The sequence below is a fragment of the Doryrhamphus excisus genome, chromosome 3 (assembly GCF_030265055.1).
Source record: "Doryrhamphus excisus isolate RoL2022-K1 chromosome 3, RoL_Dexc_1.0, whole genome shotgun sequence".
NCBI lineage: Eukaryota > Metazoa > Chordata > Actinopteri > Syngnathiformes > Syngnathidae > Doryrhamphus > Doryrhamphus excisus.
The window spans coordinates 17,650,107-17,668,422 of NC_080468.1; the positions used below are offsets into that span (position 1 = coordinate 17,650,107).

Below are 18,316 nucleotides of genomic sequence, written 5' to 3' on the forward strand. Positions count from 1 at the left end.
GCTTCGGTCCGAGTAAGCCCACACAAGCGCGCAGTCGGGCGCCAGAGGCCGCGTGGTGTGCCTAATCGTGTGGCCGGCGTGTCTAATCGAACAAAGATGGATGAGGCAGAGTTGCGCCATTAATATTTCCTGCTAATTGGACCGACACAGATGTGGGAAGCGTGAGGAGGCTGTCGACGGCGGCAAATGGGGGGGGTTTGAGCGAGCGAGGGATGGCAGAGGAGGAAAGTGCTAGAAAGCGGCTGACAGACAGCGGAGACGGATGGTCGGGGCGCCGCAGATGGATGGATGGCGAGGAGGAGAGAGCGCCTTCCAACTCACGCAGGCTTGATGGCGAGCGGAGGCGGCTGGCTCGGAGAGGAAGCGGGAACCCGGTGAGAAAAAGAAGAAGAAGAAGAAGAAGAAGAAAGAAAAGAAAAGAGAAAAACCCGGCTAATTCAGCCGTGGAGCGGCCCGATCGCGCCATCCTCTCACTTCTCCTCGCCGCTGTCGGAAACATGCTAATTAGCCAAGGCGGCTGACGTGAGCGAGGTTTAAAGGCTAATTAGCATAAAAATCCTACATGCTGTATTTTTACTTCCTCTAATCAACACCCTCACACGTACACGTTTCTCACATGTGACAAAAAGAGTCTTGATGCAATTAAAACCAAAATTAGCATCCGGCACAAACTTGTGGGGGGGGTATTGTTTCCTTCGCTTTCTCTTCTCTTCACTTTTTGTTCGTTTAGAAGAAACAAGCTAGATCATGTTTGTTGTTTGTTGTTCCACGGGGGGAATAAAGCCGCCGCAGCCTGACAGACGGAACGTCCGACTCGCCGCACTCGGAAACATCTCTCTCTCTCTCGCTCGCTCGCTCGCTCGCTCGCTCTCCTCCACAAACGCCTCTGCATCAACTTGCAAACTTCTTCTAACGAACGCTTCTGGTACAGTTGGTGTCAGCTGACCCTAATGCACTCCACCGCGGGAATGGCTGGAGGCAGCATTGAACCAGCAACCTCCACCTTACCACATGATGCACGCCGCCCTGAGGACTCGGGACCTGCTTTCCCAACACCATTATGGGGCCTCCTAACCGGGGGGGCCTTCTAACCAGTCATCCCTGGGAGCTCCGCAGATGGACCGGCTATGGGGGGGGCGACCCGAAGACGCCTTCAGGGTACCATATGCCGGGGCGACTCGCGCCAATGATCCCCGTGACTGTGATTGGCTGAGAAGCAGGACAAACTGTTTGGTGGGTGGGGGGGCGGGGGCGGAAACCATCAAACCAGTTCAGAGACGACGGAAGAACGGGAAAGTTCCAAAAGCATCCGACCACCCGACACCGTGGCGCTGATTACATTCCGTCGGAGCAAACCAAAACGGTCGCGTGCTCTCAGTTCTCGTTAAGCGGCGCCCGACGCGGAGGCCTCGTGACGGGGCGAGTGACGCCCAGCTGATGATGATGATGATGACACGACGCGAGGCGCCGTGACAGCGGTTGCCAAGACAATTATCACCTCCCGATTCAGCGGCGGAGGCGTGACGCCCACCCGGCCCCGGTCCCCGCGGCGGTGCTGCTGCGCTGCGCGGTTGCCATGGTGACGCCGGCCCGCCGTGCCAAGCCCCGGTGAGGGGAGGTTGCTCGTGCTGACACCATCCGCCCTAATAACTCGTCTTTCCTTCCTCAAACGTTCCCAAGTTGTCCTTTCTTGGATGAATGACGAATGAACCCCCGGGTGCTCCTGATGCTGCGTCTTCGCTAGGTACATAAATGTCTTTATGCTTTTGATTGGTTACAGACCGCCCCCCCGGAAGCAGCTTTTGGGGACCAGGAGCCTGTTAGCATCCCTCACTCAAGGCCCAACCAAAAATACCTACATAGCTGCACTATGCGATGCTTACACGCCAATATACATGCAAAACCATTATCTTTTATAATCCGCAAGGCATGCTGGGTAACAGCTTATAACATACTATTGTAACATACGTCTTCCTTTATCAGCCGATAAACCGCGAGTGTGCGGACTCAGCTGAAGATTTCAGAATAAAAGGACCAGATGCCATCCAGCAGAAATAAGAGCCTGCAGCTCGTCAGGCGTCGGCGCGGGGCATTTCTTTTATTTACCCCCCCCCCCCCCCCACAACCACCCACCCCTCCCTTTCACACTTCACTCAGGCATCGCTGTCAGAATGTGGTTGTAATTCTAATGAGATTAGGCGCTGAATTGGAGCGCACGTAATGTGACGGATGCTTTTATTATGGCGCGCCGGGAATAGAACTAATTCCGTGACATTGATTGGAAGACCAACACGGGCGTGGGCGTTCGGACCCGACGTGGAAGTAGCGTTTAAGAGAGGCTAAAGTAGATAAGTCCTGAACCGCGATCCAGCATCACGTAGAGGATCTTTGATCTTAAAGCATCACACCGCTGCTGCCGTGGAGTGGATCTTTGACTAGACCGAAGGATAGGGATGGTCTAGGGTTCTGTGATCCAGGACTGGGTCCCGATACTTTGACCCATTCGCAAGGCAAACAACGACATGTTTGGCGTGACACGGCTCGCAGGTAGGCGTGTAATCACCTGTCTGAGGCACGGCGGGGGGAAGTGGGGGGGCGGTATATATCTGCGGGACTGTGACAGGAGGTTGGCGTCTTGATGGCCGCGGCTGTAAATCAGAGCGTGCGTAATGGCCGCCACGCTGCGCCCTCGCTCGCTTCAGCCGCCACGCGTATGTTTTATGTGAGCGGACCAGACAACGGCTTTGCAGCGTTTTATCGTGCGGTCATTAATGGCGGCTGCGGCGGGGATTGATGCGGGTCTTTTAATGGCGGCAGGTCATTTGTGTTAATGCCCCCCCAACCCACCCCACCCCACCCCCACCTGACACCGCCGAGGAACTTTAACGCCTCCAAACGAGCCAAAGGTCACCGCACGTTTTCTTCCATCGAGCGGACGGAATCAATGCGGCTAATGTCCTCGTCGTCGCCTCGTGGTTCGCCACCGCTTGGAAAATCAAAACCATATTTATGACCGGCGTCGTCGACGCCCCCCCTCCCACCCGGCCCCCGGCTGATGAAAGCGGCAAAGTGGGGAATCTTTATTCATGTTCTGTCGTTGAAATTCCCAGCGTCGGCCCTTGGTGGATCTTTCAAAGCCTCGTGTTGTAAAATATTTAAAGACGGCTAACCAAAGAGCAACAATTTGCTGTGTCTCGCAGGGGGCGGGGGCGGGGGGCGGGGGCGGCGTCGTTATCGGCGGCGAGCAGAGCGCAGGCTGCTAATCAAAGAGATGCCTGTGCTAGCCCACGGAGCGTCCGGAGATGGCGAGCGGGGAATAATTAGAACAAACACGTCAATAAGCAGCAAGACCAAGGCAGCAGGAAGGAATTCAGCTAAAACCGCCGCCATCTTTCTTTCGCACGCTACACTTGCCGCCGAGTGTGGGGGACCCGTCCCCGTCCGCCCGTGGGGGCCAGTCACCGCCCACCGCATGACAGCCCAGCACGCTAGCCGTCCAGCCAGTCAACATGCGAAATTTAGAGGAGGGGACTTTAAACACAGTGGCACTCCTGTCATATAGAGGATCTTTGACTATTTTTTTTTTCAGGAGTTCTTAAAACATCACAACACTCCTGTCATATAGAGGATCTTTGACTACTTTTTTTTTCAGGAGTTCTTAAAACATCACAACACTCCTGTCATATAGAGGATCTTTGACTACTTTTTTTTTTCAGTAGGTTCTTAAAACATCACTACACTCCTGTCATATAGAGGATCTTTGACTACTTTTTTTCAGGAGTTCTTAAAACATCACAACACTCCTGTCATATAGAGGATCTTTGACTACTTTTTTTCAGGAGTTCTTAAAACATCACAACACTCCTGTCATATAGAGGATCTTTGACTACTTTTTTTCAGGAGTTCTTAAAACATCACAACACTCCTGTCATATAGGGGATCTTTGACTACTTTTTTCCAGTGGGTTCTTAAAACATCACAACACTCCTGTCATATAGAGGATCTTTGACTCCTTTTTAGGTTCTTAAAACATCACAACACTCCTGTCATATAGAGGATCCTTGACTCATTTTTAGGTTCTTAAAACAGCACAACACTCCTGTCATTTAGAGGATCTTTGACTTCTTGTTTTGTTCAGTAGGTTCTTAAAACATCGCAACACTCCTGTCAAATAGTGGATCTTTGACTACTTTTTAGGTTCTTAAAGCATCACAACACTCCTGTCATATAGAGGATCTTTGACTCCTTTTTTAGGTTCTTAAAACATCGCAACACTCCTGTCATATAGAGGATCTTTGACTACTTTTTTTGTTCAGTAGGTTCTTGAAACATCACAACACTCCTGTCATCATATAGAGGATCTTTGACTAGTGTTATTTTCTTTTGCAGTAGGTTCCTCCAAACAGCAGATCTCTTCTGTCCAATAGAGGATCTTTGACTAGTGTAAGACTCAGCTGTCCATTTGATGAGGTGAAAGTATGTCTCTACAATACCCCCCCCCCCCCCCCCCCCCCCCCGTTGAATGCTGTTAAACCTCGGTGTTCATACCCGCGTTTTTGTGTGCTTTGGATTGTTCATCAAAATGTTCCCAGAGTTCCCATTATGGGATTATGGGATACATCATTCCTATTGGGGAAAAGTGCTTGAGTTTTTGTCCGATTTGTTTTCTGGCGGAAGGAATTAATGAAGGAAACCGAATACCGCGGTAACAGTGAAGGTAGCAGCTTTCCCAAAACGTATCCCCCGCAAAAACATTGTTGATTAAGCTCGCTGAATGTTTGATGAGAAATCCCATTCCCATTCCAGCGCGGCGCTTTAAGGCGGCGTGGAGTCATCATGGCGGCGTGACAGGAAATAAACAATCAAAGGGGGCTTACTTCATCAGAGGGTAACGTGGTTTTGAGTGCACATATTGCAGAACGCCTGCAATAACATCACCCCCCCCCCCCCATCCACCCGCCCTCCGCCCCGCCCCCGCTGTTGACGAGTGCACAATGCAGTGCGACACTCACAATAACACAAAAAGATATTTTCTAATGTCGCTCCTAATTATTTCTCCCTGCGTAATTTAATCCGCCGGGTGCGTATTCCATTCCGACGCGGCCCCCTCGGAGCGCCGCAAGGTGCTCGGCGACATTGTCTCTGAAATTGGATTATGATAACCTGTCAGCGCTTTAATTCCATAAGATATTAGAGGTGGTGTGCGGGAGGCGGGGTTGCGGCGGCGTGGAGCGAGATGTGTTTAATGCACGTTTCATCAGGTGTTTCCTCAAGGGGGGGGGGCGCTAACCTCTGGACGCGCTTTATTTCCTGATCTCTGACATAGCCTTTCAAACATCCATTACCGCACTTAACGGGGGACGTAGGACACGTCTGGCTAGGTCCCACCTCCAGGCGCTGGAAGCATCCAACACAAACACACAGGGGGGTGTGTTTGTGTTGGACGCCATTCTCATTTTGTCATTTGTCACGTCAGACTTTCATACTTTCACCTCATCAAATGGACAGCCGAGTCTTACACTAGTCAAAGATCCTCTATTGGACAGAAGAGATCTGCTGTTTGGAGGAACCTACTGCAAAAGAAAATAACACTAGTCAAAGATCCTCTATATGATGACAGGAGTGTTGTGATGTTTCAAGAACCTACTGAACAAAAAAAGTAGTCAAAGATCCTCTATATGACAGGAGTGTTGCGATGTTTTAAGAACCTAAAAAAGGAGTCAAAGATCCTCTATATGACAGGAGTGTTGTGATGCTTTAAGAACCTAAAAAGTAGTCAAAGATCCACTATATGACAGGAGTGTTGCGATGTTTCAAGAACCTACTGAACAAAAAAAGTAGTCAAAGATCCTCTATATGACAGGAGTGTTGTGCTGTTTTAAGAACCTAAAAATGAGTCAAAGATCCTCTATATGACAGGAGTGTTGCGATGTTTTAAGAACCTAAAAAAGGAGTCAAAGATCCTCTATATGACAGGAGTGTTGTGATGCTTTAAGAACCTAAAAAGTAGTCAAAGATCCACTATATGACAGGAGTGTTGCGATGTTTTAAGAACCTACTGAACAAAACAAGAAGTCAAAGATCCTCTAAATGACAGGAGTGTTGTGCTGTTTTAAGAACCTAAAAATGAGTCAAAGATCCTCTATATGACAGGAGTGTTGTGATGTTTTAAGAACCTAAAAAGGAGTCAAAGATCCTCTATATGACAGGAGTGTTGTGATGTTTTAAGAACCTAAAAAGGAGTCAAAGATCCTCTATATGACAGGAGTGTTGAGATGTTTTCAGAACCTAATGAACAAAACAAGAGGTCAAAGATCCTCTATATGACAGGAGTGTTGTGATGTTTTAAGAACCTAAAAAGGAGTCAAAGATTCTCTATATGACAGGAGTGTTGTGATGTTTTAAGAACTCCTGAAAAACTCCTGATGTTCTTAAAACATCACAACACTCCTGTCATATAGTGGATCTTTGACTACTTTTGTTCAGTAGGTTCTAAAAAAAACATCACAACACTCCTGTCATATAGAGGATCTTTGACTTCTTGTTTTGTTCAGTAGGTTCTTAAAACGTCACCACACTCCTGTCATATAGAGGATCTTTGACTCCTTTTTAGGTTCTTAAAACATCACCACACTCCTGTCGTCATATAGAGGATCTTTGACTAGTGTTATTTTCTTTTGCAGTAGGTTCCTCCAAACAGCAGATCTCTTCTGTCCAATAGAGGATCTTTGACTAGTGTAAGACACTCCTGTCATATGAGGATCTTTGACTCCTGTCTAGGTTCTTAAAACATCACAACACTCCTGTCATATGGAGGATCTTTGACTCCTTTTTAGGTTCTTAAAACATCGCAACACTCCTGTCATATAGTGGATCTTTGACTACTTTTGTTCAGTAGGTTCTAAAAAAAAAACATCACAACACTCCTGTTGTCATATAGAGGATCTTTGACTAGTGTTATTTTCTTTTGCAGTAGGTTCCTCCAAACAGCAGATCTCTTCTGTCCAATAGAGGATCTTTGACTAGTGTAAGACTCGACTGTCCATTTGATGAGGTGAAAGTATGTCACTACAATACCCCCCCCCCCCCCCACTGTAAATATTTGTGAAAAGATGGCGCTTGCCGCTATCATGGAATAGTGTTTACATGATGTAAACAAGACGAGCCTTCCACTCAACTTTGACTTGTGGAAAAGTTTCTCCTGTGTACCGGGACTATGTGAACATCCAGCAGCAACACAACATTTTTGTCAAGGTTACTATTTGAATGAACATAATTACAAACAACATATTTCAGCAAAGTACATGAATCCTGTCAGGGAAGACTCCAAGAATCATTCCGTGTATCGGTGATACCACAAGACGCCATATTGCAGGCCAACCAGAAAAAGGACTTAAACCGAGGCAACAATTTCAACTTAAACCAAAAAACACGCTAACCGAGGTTCCGCCGTTATGTTTGATTTGAAAGCCACGCTTTGTTGTTGCTGACGCTTGCTTCCAAAGACCGTCAGCGAGGTCATGACATGCGCTATTATTCCGTGCACGGAAGATTAATAAGCCTATTTTTATTCTTGATGCCGCGCAGGTAAGCGAGCACAGTGTGGGGGGGGGTAAAGAAACCAGAGTCGGTAGCACCTCCCGCGTGTGGAGTCCTCCCCCCTTCACAACGCCTTGATGTCAGTGTCATCTTTGAGCCGCCGCCTTCGCCTTCCCCGCGTTTAATAATCGCTTTGATCCGCACCGCGCGAGGGCTTCACCTTTTGTGGGCCGAGCGAGCGCTGATGCTTGTTTGATGGCTTTGACCACAATACGTTCAATCAGGGGTCTCAAACCTGCGGCCTGTGAAATGTGGGCCCCCTACTTGACATCAAAGGTTGGTGTTCGTGTTAGTGTTAGCGGACCATACTGTCGTCCCTCCAGAGAGGCCGAAGAGGCTCTATTTGGGCTACAACTAGCCAACACAGGGAGCTCGTCACTGGACAGAACGCTAACTACAACCAGGGTGCAAAGACGGAACGACAGTACCCCCCCTACTGTACTAGGACCTATTGTTTTGTGTCACATTTTGTTTATTCTTATTGGGGAATAGGAGTGTAAAGGTGACGGGGGGGGGGGGGTGTTATTTCATGTCTAAGGGCTCTAATTTGAAGGTCATGTACAGGGTTTCTATGCATAGTCTGTCTTATTTGCTCTTATGTCTACTATATTGGTTAATAAGAGCGTAAAGATGACTATAGGGGTGCTATATTATGTGTAGAGGACTCTAATAATATTAAAAAGCGAATTTGGAAGGTTGGAAACAGCTTTTTCATGTCTAATTATTTTGTCTTACGTCTACTATATTGGGTAATAGGAGTGTAAAGGTGACTATAGGGGTGCTATATTATGTGTAGAGGACTCTAATAATATTAAAAAGCGAATTTGGAAGGTTGGAAACAGCTTTTTCATGTCTAATTATTTTGTCTTACGTCTACTATATTGGGTAATAGGAGTGTAAAGGTGACTATAGGGGTGTTATTTTGTGTGTAGAGGGTTCTAATAATATTAAAAAGTGAATTTGGCAGGTTGGAAACAGCTTTTTCATGTCTAATTTTTTTGTCCTATGTCTATTATATTAGGTAATAGGAGTGTAAGGGTGACTATAGGGGTGTTATTTTATGTCTAGAGGGCTCTAATAATATTAAAAAGCGAATTTGGAAGGTGGGAAACAGCCTTTTTATGTCTAATTTTTTTGTCTTATGTCTATTATATTGAGTAATAGGGGTGTAAAGGTGACTATAGGGGTGTTATATCACGTGTAGAGGGCTCTAATAATATTAAAAAGCGAGTTTGGAAGGTTGTAAACAGGTTTATCATGTCTTATTTTCTCTTATGTCTACTATATTGGGTAATAGTAGGTTAATGTGACTATAGGGGTGTTATTTTGTGTCTAGAGGGCTCTACTGAAATTAAAAATCATATGTAGAAGGTTGTAAAGGTAAAGGTTTTCTTAAGGTCATAAATAAGTTTTTTATGCTATACTGTGCTTTTTTTTATCATGCCTCCTATACTGGGTAATAGTAAAGGTAACTATAGGGGTGTTATGTCATGTCTAGGGGCTTTGGTAATGTTTTCAAGTGGGTTTTCTGTGCTCTCCTGAAATATTCCATTTGTAAATCAGGAATCCTAATGAACTCACCACGGACGAGACTGGAAGTGATTAGCCACGGTAAACGAGGGATTACTGTACTTGAAACCCTTTTTTATGGAATACTCGATGGAATACTCAGCCAGACTAAGTTGAGATGCCCTGTATTATCTCTCGTCTTGCTTCCAGCCAGCACTCGTGCGCTCGGACCAACTAGAGATGGGAGTAGACTGATTGTTCCAGCCATCCAGGCCAGAGGTCCCAAAAGCATGAAGTATTTTTTCCGCACGACAGGATTTGTCCTGCGACGGGTGGAAAAAGGCAGCGTGAGAGTCAGCAGACCACTCCCGATCAAAGCCGGCTTCTCCAGCGGGCTGTCAGGTCCAAAGTAATCGATATGTCGAGTGTCAAGTAAACGGAGCCAAAGTTAAACGCTGGCACAAATCAACAAACAGTCGCCACACTCGGGACCGGGCCGGGCGGCTGCGGGAGGAGCTTCTGGGATGGTCTCATCTCCATAAATCCCCCCCCCCCTCCCCCCCGCAGACTGCAAGTTCACTCAGAGTACAGGGACGGGTCCCCCCCCCCCCTCCCTACGACTGAAAAAGTGCCTGTGTTGCATTTTTAACGGACTTGAGCTGCAGCGTGGATCCCTGCTGGGCCGCATCCAGCCCACATCAAGGACCTGGGCGGCCCGCTTAGAGGAAGTCCGACAGCTTTGTGGCAGGATGTTCATAAGAGGCGAGATCGTACATCCTATTGGTTGTCCATATTGGAGAATATACTTCCCGATACCTGATACCTGATACCCGATTCCTGATACCTGATACCGATACCCGATTCCTGATACCTGATACCTGATACCCGATTCCTGATACCCGATTCCTGATACCTGATACCCGATACCCGATACCGGATATCTGATATCTGATATCTGATATCTGATATCTGATACCTGATACCGATACCTGATACCTGATACCTGATACCCGGTACCTGATACCCGGTACCTGATACCGGATATCTGATAGCCGATACCTGATACCCGATACCCGATACCTGATACCGATAGCCGATACCTGATACCCAATACCCGATTCCTGATACCCGATTCCTGATACCCGATATCTGATACCTGATACCCGATTCCTGATTCCTGATACCTGATACCGATAGCCGATAGCCAATACCTGATACCTGATACCCGATTCCTGATTCCTGATACCTGATACCGATAGCCGATAGCCAATACCTGATACCCAATACCCGATTCCTGATACCTGATTCCTGATACCTGATTCCTGATTCCTGATACCCGATACCTGATTCCGATACCTGATACCCGATACCCGATATCTGATACCCGATACCCGATACCCGATACCCGATATCATCATCTCCTCTGTGTTCCAGTCATCACCTTTCGAGCTAAAGAAAATGAATCTGTGAAGAAAGAAGAAAGGCCAATGGCCATTAGCCATGTCTGACATGTCCGCCGGTATCCGACGTGCGTTTGCAGCATCCCGTCACACGCGCCTCCCGGAGCGCCTGCCCATTCCGGGAGCAACGCGGCACGTGTGGCAGGCGGTGAAATTGTGTTGAAGCGTTTAGAGACGCCTGCCAAACGCTGACGGGAGGCGAAGGCGAGGCGATTGAGCGGGGCCGGGCGACGGAGAATGAGAAGTGGCGGGCGAGCGCGAGCGGTGGCTCCGTCACGGAGAGATTTGGCCACGCGTGCCATGTCACTTTGTAGCGGTGAAAAGCGGCGGCGGCGGCGCTTAGGGAAGAAGACACAAGTTGGAAATGAGTTTTAAAAATGGCACCATTTCAACCAGTAAGTACAAGACAAGCCCTGAAGTAGCGGCCATGTTGGATGGATCACATGCCCGTGTGCACGCATGGCGTGGTTGTGGCCCGGTGCCGCGCCATACCACGTAGCACCAGAGGAGGCGACGGCGAGCCAAAAGATGGCGCGGCTGCGTTCCGCCTCATATTTCACGTGTCGGGCGCCGCTAATTTAAACACCAGAGAATAGCGGCGCCGCCGCGGCCGGCTCTCCTCTTTTGTCATCCTTTTCTCGGCGGGTGGAAATTAGCGCCTTGATCGTCTTCCTCGCCCGTAGCCGCTTTAATGGGAGCAAAGGATGGATGAAACGCGGCGCTTTCTATCTCCCGGCCGCAAAGTGCCTCGCGTGGCGTTTTGCCTCATCTCGCTCTGTAGCCGACTCATTTCCTGTCCACACGGGCGCTAGATATCCCAATTAATTAACCCGGAGAGGAAGCTGTTCAGGTGACGAGCCGCTCCCGACAACTTATCAGCGTGCTCTGCTGACATCGTTACGCCGCAGAAATTGCCCTCCCATTTCCGTTGTTTCACATTCTTGCTTTAAAAGGTCACTTTGTGCGAGCGGGCGCTGCGTGTGGTGAAGGAGCTCATTGATTGGGGGGGGGGGGGCGCGAGGGGGGGGCTCTTGAAGCATTCCGACATCAGCGAGCTTCCGCACGGAGCCTCGTGTAACCTGGAGGCGCTCCCGTCGATACGGCGCCGCATTAATAGGCTGCAAGTGGAGCATTAAAATGTTATTGATATCCAGTCAGGTCACATTGGATCACCGAGAGGGGGGGGGTGTTAGCATCTTGTTAGTGTGCGGTCCCCTGTTCTCTGGGGGGGGCGTGCGGCGGCCTGAGCGGGCCGCTTTTCTTTCCGATCGTCGGAAACAATGCATGACAGCGGGGTGGGGGGGGGCATAGGATGTCGGATGTCGGAGAAGGCGCAAACAAAAGGAAAAGGAAGAGGAGGTCAAGCTGGGATGCAGAGCCCCGAGTGAGAGGGTGGCGTCCGGCAGCTCTATCGATGTTTCACGGTCGCAGACGAGAGAATGAGCCTTAACAAAGAGCCCGGCCGACACCCGCCGCTCGCCGAGCTTGGACCCCCGCGCTAAAAGCGCCCCCCCCCTGCCTTGCCGCTGGCGCTTGACTCCACACAAAGCACTTAGGTCACCTCCGCAGCGCTCCCACATCTCCTGCTTCACAGCGCCGTTTTCACTCCAACATGATGTGGAACGCCTGAGAGAACCCAGCAATGTTAGCACAAAAGACAGTACAAGTCTTCTACAAAGTGGATATATACGCTATTTGTATATTAATTAGGGGGGGTATCTAATTATTGGAGAAATATGAGGGAAAAAATGTACCACTTCCACACAGATTGGGAGGAAAACATTTTTTTCACTCTATCACGCTATGATTGACTTCATGCGGTGTTAAGGTAATGCTAATTATCAGGGCCATATGACGTCATACCTATAAGTCCGATTCAAAAACCAACCAATGAGGCAGGACCACCTGGGCTGTCCTGGTGAGCAAATCAAGCGAGCCTGTGATGTTAACTTCCCCTGAGCTCTCTCATAAAAAAGGAAACAAAGGAAGACGTTAGCGTGCTAGTTGTACCAAATGCTCCGCAGTGAAGGGGGGGGCACAAACTCATGTACTCACTATGTAGTATTATGGTATGGCGCTACACGTTAGCTTACATGACATTACCTTAACACTTAGAAATGGTACGTTTTGGACTTCTTGGGTTTTGAGTAAATTTAGCCTGCTTGCTAGCAGATGTCCGCCTCCAGATACGAACCCAGATCTCGTGACGTTGCGGCCAACATGCTAACCACTAGCCCACCGCGCGACCCCATACCTTCATTCCAAACTACAGCACGACGTGAAATACAAATATTATTTGATACAGTAAACCTCGGATATATCGGATTCAATTGTTCCCACTAGTTTTGTCCGATATAAGCGAATCGGATTTATATCCGGTATATGCGTAAATGGGATTTTATCCGTTATAAAAAGGCACTTCCTTGACTATGTTTCCAATGTACCTGGACGCGCAGGCAACGCTGCAAACGCTGCAAATGACGTCGTATAGCGACCTGTCACCATTCGGCGAATCGGAGCGCCACGATGCGGCCGTCCGATATATGACAGGGAAATTTCATGGAAATGCATTGGAACGGGACTGGAGATTTTGTCCGAAATAGGCGAAATCCGTTATAAAAAATCCGATATATGCAATGAATTTTTATTGGAAATGCATTACAGAAAAATCGGTTCTTTTTTATCTGTCCGTTGTGAGCGAATTTCCGATATATCCGAGTCCGATATATCCGAGGTTTACTGTATAACATCAAATTTGTATTCAAGTTTGAAATATACCGTATTTTCCGTATTATATTGCGACTTATACTCCAGAGCGACTGATAAATGAAAAAACTGAATATTTCCATAAACACTGGACACCTTTTATGTTTGTGTTTATTTTTTGTGTAGCTAATAAGCATTGTGTTAGCATATCTTACATATATTCATATTATTGTTAGAACTTGCCTTCCAAGAGGACGTAATGTCTGTCTGTAGTTCGGAAAATAAATTACCCGCAAAAAATGCGACTTATACTTCAGTGCGACTTATGTTTTTTTCGACCTAATTATGCATTTTTGGCATTGTACGACTTATACTCCGGAGCGACTTTCATTCATTCATTCATTTTCTACCTTTAAAATGACATTAAGAGGTTGCCTACAGCCACAGCTGTTAATACACGTGGTTTTCATTCATTCATTCTGAATGAATGAACGCTTTTCCTCACGAGGGTCGCGGGGGGTGCTGGAGCCTATCCCAGCTGTCTTCGGGCGAGAGGCGGGGTACACCCTGGACTGGTGGCCAGCCAATCCCAGGGCACATATAGACAAACAACCATTCACACTCACATTCATACCTATGGACAATTTGGAGTGGCTAATTAACCTAGCATGTTTTTGGAATGTGGGAGGAAACCGGAGTACCCGGAGAAAACCCACACATGCACGGGGAGAACATGCAAACTCCACACAGAGATGCCCGAGGGTGGAATTGAACCCTGGTCTCCTAGCTGTGAGGTCTGCGCGCTAACCACTAGACCGCCGTGCCGCCCCCGGAGCGACTTATAGTCCAGAAAATACGGTGTATGTTTTTTGACTTTTCATGGTTTGGTATCCAAGCTTATCCGCTCGTCTTTGTTCCAGTATGTGTTCCGGCGGGAAGGCTAGCTGTTCCTAAACCGGAGTCAAACACTTCCTGTCCCTCACCTTTATCGTGTAGTACGTGTTGGTATCAACACGGCGAAGGGTCCCGTACCCCAAAACGAGGAAACATAACCATGTGACGTGATGTTGTTTAATGGCATCTCCATTAACCAAAGAACATGTTGGATGTTAAGTAATAATCAGCAGTAATTACGTGGAGGTAATTGGGGGGGTGGGGGGAAGGGGGGCGTCCATCTGCTGAGTGAGCATCACACACAAACAGGTGGACCCCCGTCGTCGTGCTAATTTCCAGCTTGTATTACATCACGGCAGCAGCGTGCTAGTCGCTAAACGTCTGGCCATACGGCGGCTCGGGGACGCGATCTCGGAATCGGAACCACATTTTACCGCCAAGTCATGACAGACTGCGAGACGACAAAATGTTTTTTTTTTTTCCCAAGTGGTGTAAAAGTTTTGTTGATCTTGAACCAAACTGAAGTCAACTTCGGAGGTTAATTTCCTGCTCCGACGCCACGCTAACGCGCCCGACAGCTTGACAGCGCGGCGGTATTCACGGACCACAATGGCGGCGGCGGCGGTGCGTGATGGTGAGGTGAGGGGCGGCAGGTAGCTGACCCTCTGCCTGTTCATTACCCAGATAGAATTCACTTGATGTCTAATTACATCGCCGCCGCCCGAGGCCGCCTGTAGCGTCGCCCGCACCTCACCTCGCCTCGCCTCGCCTCGCCTCGCCACCGCCACCGCCGGCCGAGGCTCATCAGAGAGCACTAATAACCGCCGCCGCCGCCACCGACTCTCCTCTCCCTAAGTGCATTTCGCTTTGTTTGCGGGCATAAGCCATGGCGAGGAGGAAGAGGAGTACGTGGGGGGCACGAGGGGGGCACGAGGGGGGGCTGCTTGAGTTTGGTTTGAGTCAAGGCCAGACGCTTCCCGTGTCGGCAACCAACAAACATGCCGACAGACAGGAACACTTCCTGACTCACCTCCTTGACGAGGAGACTCGCCGAGGCTCGCCTTGACCACATTCCACTTTTACTTGGGTGCAAGTACCCAATACCCAATACCCAAGACCCCTACCAAGACCCCTCCCAAACCTTACAACCCTTCTTTTCAATGGCCAGCAGGGGGCGGAATAACAAACATGGATAAACGAAAGGGACCACCGTCCTGTCTGGAGATTCTCAGGATTCTCGTAATAGTGGTTGAATCGGGACAACTGGCTCTAATCCTGACCCCCCTAACTCAAGACCTGCCCCCAATCTTCACCTCTAACCCCCTAACCTTTACCCCTAACCTTTACCTTTACCCCTAACCTTAACCTTTACCCCTAACCTTTACCCCTAACCTTAAGCTTTACCCTTAACCTTTACCCCTAACCTTAACCTTTACCCCTAACCTTAAGCTTTACCCCTAACCTTTACCCCTAACCTTAAGCTTTACCCCTAACCTTTACCCCTAACCTTAAGCTTTACCCCTAACCTTTACCCCTAACCTTTACCCCTAACCTTAAGCTTTACCCCTAACCTTTACCCCTAACCTTTACCCCTAACCTTTACCCCTAACCTTAAGCTTTACCCCTAACCTTTACCCCTAACCTTAAGCTTTACCCCTAACCTTTACCCCTAACCCTAACTTTTACCCCTAACCTTTACCCCTAACTTTTACCCCTAACCCTAACCTTTACCCCTAACCTTTACCCCTAACCCTAACCTTTACCCCTAACCTTTACCCCTAACCCTAACTTTTACCCCTAACCTTTACCCCTAACTTTTACCCCTAACCCTAACCTTTACCCCTAACCTTTACCCCTAACCCTAACCTCTAACTCTAACTTTTACCCCTAACCTTTACCCCTAACCTTAACCTTTACCCCTAACTTTTACCCCTAACCCTAACCTTTACCCCTAACCTTAACCTTTACCCCTAACTTTTACCCCTAACCCTAACTTTTACCAGTAACCCTAACCTTTACCCCTAACCCTAACTTTTACCAGTAACCCTAACCTTTACCCCTAACCCTAACTTTTACCAGTAACCCGAACCTTTACCCCTAACCCTAACCTTTACCCCTAACCTTAACCTTTACCCCTAACTTTTACCCCTAACCCTAACTTTTACCAGTAACCCTAACCTTTACCCCTAACTTTTACCCCTAACCCTAACCTTTACCCCTAACCCTAACCTTTACCCCTAACCTTAACCTTTACCCCTAACTTTTACCCCTAACCCTAACCTTTACAACTAACATTTACCCCCTAACCCCCAACTTCCAACTTTCCTTGTACCATCACTTGGGGTATTGTACTGCTAATGTTTCAGCTGCTCCGCTGCCACTGGGGGCGGTACCAGTCCCTCCCCATCAACAAATACAAGGTGACAGACGCCCCCCCCCCCCCCTCCCGCCCCCGTCTAAACACAGAGGCATCATCTCCCACACGTCCCCCATCCTTTCCCATCATGTCCGATCCGTCAGTAAACAGAGAGAGAGGAGATGACAGCTTTTGGGGGTGATCAACTCCAAATAACCCCCCCCCCCCCCCAACCAAAACACACACAAACGAATAAACATCACATGGCTGCGTCGCCTCGCTTCCAGGAAACCACCGAGGTCGACTTCCTCGTTCCTTCTTTTCCTGGGAACACTTCCTGTCAAGAGGGGACAAGCGATCTGCTCTTCAGGTCTGGAAATGTCAACATGGATCTTCTAATAAAGGTTACCCGCACCATCTCTTCACAGATCATCTGGGAACTTCGTGGATGGCCACGTCGCTATGGTTACGCCACAGTCACGCCACAAATACATATTCGGGAAAAATCCTGCACTTTCACGGTTAATACAGCCTATTCTTACTTTTTAAAATTCCTTTTCAAGGGGTGTTATTCCAGGTTTGTTCCAAATAATCCGTCATCCGTCCCGAACTTCCAAAATGTACACGCAAAAGGCAACATGAGAAATTGGTCATGTGGTCTTCCCGGTGCCATCGGCCACACGGAAGCCATCTTTGTAGTTTGTGTTGAGTTATCTCTTGAGTTCAATTTGTTTTGGCCCCGTGGTGGTTTGTTTATTTAGCATTCACACTCAAGACTTAGTTTGGGGACGGTTGCTGGAGTCTACACCAGGGTTTGAAACCTTTTTATGAGCCGCAGCTACACCGCTAACCACTCGGCATCGCTAAGTGAAGATTTGCGTGACACTAGCTTCTAATCTTCCAGAACTCCTGACCCGGCGCCCCGGTCCGATGGGACCGTACACGTGTCCGGAACCAGGCCACTGGTTGGAGAACCACCACCTCAAGCGTGTCTTTGTGTGCCAAGGTGAGCGTTTCACCCCCCCCCCCCAGCTGACCTGTAGTGCAACAGCAGGCGGCGTCCCCCCCCCCTTTTTGTGTAAAGTTGCAGATATTTCCGTTGCCGTGGCAACAAAGTGTTTCGACAATTATCTTACCCGCCGAGCTCGGCTTCCTCCGTCTTCTCTTTTTCCGGATTCTCTCATCTCCCCGAGCGGCGGCGGGTCAAATGATGGCGCTCATTATTCAGCAGCGCCACTTTTTAAGGAGCAAATTTTGATGAAATTAGCCGCCATAATTGGATGCGGGATGAATGGTCCTTGGAAATGCGCCCCCCCCCCACCCCCACTCCCCCCCCCACACTCCAAAAAAAAAAAAAAAAAAAATGCATCACCGGCTGCATTTTTCTCTCTTTCTCGTTCAGAACACCCACCCACATGAGACCCCCCCCCCCCCCTTCCCCCCCGCCTCCGCCGAGCATTAGATGAGTGCGCCGGTCTAATTGCTTTCTTCAGGGAGAGAATTAGCTTGAGCTGTCCTGAGTGCTCCCACATCTAATGCATAAAGAACAGGCGGGAAGGACCGAAAGCGGAGGCCGGGGAATTGCACACTGCCCCCCCCCCCCATACTTCCCATTCACTAGTCTGTCACATTTTTAGTCGGGAGGGGCTATAAAGTTTCTTTTTTAAAGTCTGTGCGTATTAAAGCCGTTCTCCATTGGATTGCATTGGATTGCGTACCTAATGAAGTGGCCACGATGATCATGTTCTCCGCACTCTCATGTTGGCTGTCATCAAGTCGTCCATATGGGCGT

The 18,316-nt window shown here is 48.6% G+C and overlaps 1 protein-coding gene across 1 annotated transcript in view; it reads left to right on the plus strand.

The window, feature by feature from the left end:
- celf2 (cugbp, Elav-like family member 2) overlaps positions 1-18,316 on the plus strand; it is a 230,630-nt gene that overhangs the window by 24,259 nt on the left and 188,055 nt on the right. Inside the window, exon 2 of the mRNA XM_058069394.1 lies at positions 17,429-17,530. The gene's annotated coding sequence lies outside the window, so the exon portion shown is untranslated. The remainder of the gene's footprint in view (positions 1-17,428; positions 17,531-18,316) is intronic.